The sequence below is a fragment of the Lissotriton vulgaris genome, chromosome 8, assembly GCF_964263255.1.
Source record: "Lissotriton vulgaris chromosome 8, aLisVul1.2, whole genome shotgun sequence".
Taxonomy (NCBI): Eukaryota; Metazoa; Chordata; class Amphibia; order Caudata; family Salamandridae; genus Lissotriton; species Lissotriton vulgaris.
This window is the reverse complement of record NC_141696.1, coordinates 1,531,952,663-1,531,957,482: the sequence shown is the minus strand read 5'-3', so window position 1 is coordinate 1,531,957,482 and position 4,820 is coordinate 1,531,952,663. Positions and strand designations below refer to the sequence as shown.

Here is a 4,820-nt window from a genome sequence, read left to right as displayed (position 1 = left end):
ATCTAAAGGTCCCTGGTTCAATCCTGGGTTTCGGCACAGTTGAGAGGTTCCTTGCTTCTAACAAAATAGGTCTTGGAATCAGCTGTAGTACTTTTTCTCTATTCATCAAATTTTTCCCAACTGATCTACAACACAATCAATTTAACATAGACTTTGCTTTATGTCCTCCTTCTAAACTTGCTTCCACCTCTCTTACCTTCAGGTTTGACAATTAATATTTCCCATTTCATGCTTTTTTGTAAAGTAAACTCTTGTCTGCATTACCTTCCACTTCCCCTTGAACACAGATGTCATTAGTCAGATGACATTGCTTACCTACTCATGCCAAATATATCTGGGTAATATAGTGCTAGTCCATTCAGAGTTAAAAAAACAACTACCTAACCTGGATCCCAAGAATGCTATTTGCCCATTGCACCAGTTAATTGCGGAATGATACAGGACTCCTTAAAACATATCTCTACCATATGAGGGTAAAAATCCAGGTCCTGCATCTATTTTGTTAAATGGTTTAAATTAAAGTATGAAGACCACAGCTATAAGCAGGCTGCAATAGCTCAGTTGGGAGAGCGTTAGACTGAAGATCTAAAGGTCCCTGGTTCAATCCTGGGTTTCTGCACAGTTGAGAGGTTCCTTGCTTCTAAAAAGATAGGTCTTGGAACCAGCTGTAGTACTTTTTTCTCTATTAACATTTTTATCAACTGATCTACAAAATGATCAATTCAACATAGACTTTGCTTTCTGTCCTCCTTTTAAACTTTCTTCCACCTATCTTGCCTTCAGGTTTGACTATGAATGTTTCCCATTTCGTCCTTTTTTGTAAAGTAAACTCTGGTCTGCATCACATTCCACTTCCCCTTGAACACAGATGTCAGTAGTCAGATGACATTGCTTACCTACTCATGCCAAATATATCTAGGTAATATAGTGCTAGTCCATTCAGAGTTAAAAAAACAACTACCTAACCTGGATCCCAAAAATGCTATTTACCGATTGCACCAGTTAACTGGGGAATGATACAGGACTCCTCCAAACATATCTCTACCATATGAGGTTAAAAATCCAGGTCCTGCATCTATTTTGTTAAATGGTTCAAATTAAAGTATGAAGACCCCAGCTATCAGAAGGCCGAAATAGCTCAGTTGGGAGAGCGTTAGACTGAAGATCTAAAGGTCCCTGGTTCAATTCCAGGTTTCGGCACAGTTGAGAGGTTCCTTGCTTCTAACAAAATAGGTTTTGGAATCAGCTGTAGTACTTTTTCTCTATTCATCAAATTTTTTCCAACTGATCTACAACACAATCAATTTAACATAGACTTTGCTTTATATCCTCCTTCTAAACTTGCTTCCACCTCTCTTACCTTCAGGTTTGACAATGAATATTTCCCATTTCATGCTTTTTTGTAAAGTAAACTCTTGTCTGCATTACCTTCCACTTCCCCTTGAACACAGATGTCAGTAGTCAGATGACATTGCTTACCTACTCATGCATAATATATCTGGGTAATATAGTGCTAGTCCATTCACAGTTAAAAAAACAACTACCTAACCTGGATCCAAAAAATGCTATTTACCCATTGCACCAGTTAATTGCGGAATGATACAGGACTCCTTAAAACATATCTCTACCATATGAGGTTAAAAATCCAGGTCCTGCATCTATTTTGTTAAATGGTTTAAATTAAAGTATGAAGACCACAGCTATAAGCAGGCCGAAATAGCTCAGTTGGGAGAGCGTCAGACTGAAGATCTAAAGGTCCCTGGTTCAATCCCGGGTTTCGGCACAGTTGAGAGGTTCCTTGCTTCTAACAAAATAGGTCTTGGAATCAGCTGTGGTACTTTTTCTCTATTCATCAAATTTTTTCCAACTGATCTACAACACAATCAATTTAACATAGACTTTGCTTTATGTCCTCCTTCTAAACTTGCTTCCACCTCTCTTACCTTCAGGTTTGACAATGAATATTTCCCATTTCATGCTTTATTGTAAAGTAAACTCTTGTCTGCATTACCTTCCACTTCCCCTTGAACACAGATGTCAGTAGTCAGATGACATTGCTTACCTACTCATGCCAAATATATCTGGGTAATATAGTGCTAGTCCATTCAGAGTTAAAAAAACAACTACCTAACCTGGATCCCAAAAATGCTATTTGCCCATTGCACCAGTTAATTGCGGAATGATACAGGACTCCTTAAAACATATCTCTACCATATGAGGTTAAAAATCCAGGTCCTGCATCTATTTTGTTAAATGGTTTAAATTAAAGTATGAAGACCACAGCTATAAGCAGGCCGCAATAGCTCAGTTGGGAGAGCGTTAGACTGAAGATCTAAAGGTCCCTGGTTCAATCCTGGGTTTTGGCACAGTTGAGAGGTTCCTTGCTTCTAACAAAATAGGTCTTGGAATCAGCTGTAGTACTTTTTTCTCTATCAACATTTTTATCAACTGATCTACAAAATGATCAATTCAACATAGACTTTGCTTTCTGTCCTCCTTTTAAACTTTCTTCCACCTATCTTGCCTTCAGGTTTGACAATGAATGTTTCCCATTTCGTCCATTTTTGTAAAGTAAACTCTTGTCTGCATCACATTCCACTTCCCCTTGAACACAGATGTCAGTAGTCAGATGACATTGCTTACCTACTCATGCCAAATATATCTAGGTAATATAGTGCTAGTCCATGCAGAGTTAAAAAAACAACTACCTAACCTGGATCCCAAAAATGCTATTTACCCATTGCACCAGTTAACTGGGGAATGATACAGGACTCCTTAAAACATATCTCTACCATATGAGGTTAAAAATCCAGGTCCTGCATCTATTTTGTTAAATGGTTCAAATTAAAGTATGAAGACCCCAGATATCAGAAGGCAGAAATAGCTCAGTTGGGAGAGCCTTAGACTGAAGATCTAAAGGTCCCTGGTTCAATCCAGGGTTTCAGCACAGTTGAGAGGTTCCTTGCTTCTAACAAAATAGGTCTTGGAATCAGCTGTAGTACTTTTTCTCTATTCATCAAATTGTTTCCAACTGATCTACAACATAATCAATTTAACATAGACTTTGCTTTATGTCCTCCTTCTAAACTTGCTTCCACCTCTCTTACCTTCAGGTTTGACAATGAATATTTCCCATTTCATGCTTTTTTGTAAAGTAAACTCTTGTCTGCATTACCTTCCACTTCCCCTTGAACACAGATGTCAGTAGTCAGATGACATTGCTTACCTACTCATGCCAAATATATCTGGGTAATATAGTGCTAGCCCATTCAGAGTTAAAAAAACAACTACCTAACCTGGATCCCAAAAATGCTATTTGCCCATTGCACCAGTTAATTGCGGAATGATACAGGACTCGTTAAAACATATCTCTACCATATGAGGTTAAAAATCCAGGTCCTGCATCTATTTTGTTAAATGGTTTAAATTAAAGTATGAAGACCACAGCTATGAGCAGGCCGAAATAGCTCAGTTGGGAGAGCGTTAGACTGAAGATCTAAAGGTCCCTGTTTCAATCCCGGGTTTCGGCACAGTTGAGAGGGTCCTTGCTTCTAACAAAATAGGTCTTGGAATCAGCTGTAGTACTTTTTTCTCTATCAACATTTTTATCGAACTGATCTACAAAATGATCAATTCAACATAGACTTTGCTTTCTGTCCTCCTTTTAAACTTTCTTCCACCTATCTTGCCTTCAGGTTTGACTATGAATGTTTCCCATTTCGTCCTCCTTGAACACAGATGTCAGTAGTCAGATGACATTGCTTACCTACTCATGCCAAATATATCTGGGTAATATAGTGCTAGCCCATTCAGAGTTAAAAAAACAACTACCTAACCTGGATCCCAAAAATGCTATTTGCCCATTGCACCAGTTAATTGCGGAATGATACAGGACTCGTTAAAACATATCTCTACCATATGAGGTTAAAAATCCAGGTCCTGCATCTATTTTGTTAAATGGTTTAAATTAAAGTATGAAGACCACAGCTATGAGCAGGCCGAAATAGCTCAGTTGGGAGAGCGTTAGACTGAAGATCTAAAGGTCCCTGTTTCAATCCCGGGTTTCGGCACAGTTGAGAGGGTCCTTGCTTCTAACAAAATAGGTCTTGGAATCAGCTGTAGTACTTTTTTCTCTATCAACATTTTTATCGAACTGATCTACAAAATGATCAATTCAACATAGACTTTGCTTTCTGTCCTCCTTTTAAACTTTCTTCCACCTATCTTGCCTTCAGGTTTGACTATGAATGTTTCCCATTTCGTCCTCCTTGAACACAGATGTCAGTAGTCAGATGACATTGCTTACCTACTCATGCCAAATATATCTGGGTAATATAGTGTTAGTCCATTCAGAGTTAAAAAAACAACTACCTAACCTGGATCCCAAAAATGCTATTTACCCATTGCACCAGTTAACTGGGGAATGATACAGGACTCCTTAAAACATATCACTACCATATGAGGTTAAAAATCCAGGTCATGCATCTATTTTGTTAAATGGTTCAAATTAAAGTATGAAGACCACAGATATCAGCAGGCCGAAATAGCTCAGTTGGGAGAGTGTTAGACTGAAGATCTAAAGGTCCCTGGTTCAATCCCGGGTTTCGGCACTGTTGAGAGGTTCTTTGCCTCTAACAAAATAGGTCTTAGAATCAGCTGTTGTCCTTTTTCTGTATTCATCAATTTTTTTCTAACTGATCTACAACACAATCAATTTAACATAGACTTTGCTTTCTGTCCTCCTTCTAGACTTGCTTCCAACTCTCTTGCCTTCAGGTGTGACTATGAATGTTTCCCATGTCATGCTTTTTTGTAAAGTA

The 4,820-nt window shown here is 38.3% G+C and overlaps 1 non-coding gene across 1 annotated transcript; it reads left to right on the top strand.

The window, feature by feature from the left end:
- The first annotated feature begins 1,127 nt into the window (after positions 1-1,127).
- TRNAF-GAA (transfer RNA phenylalanine (anticodon GAA)) lies at positions 1,128-1,200 on the top strand. Its single transcript has one exon. It is a non-coding gene; the product is annotated as a tRNA-Phe (tRNA).
- Positions 1,201-4,820: the final 3,620 nt, after the last annotated feature.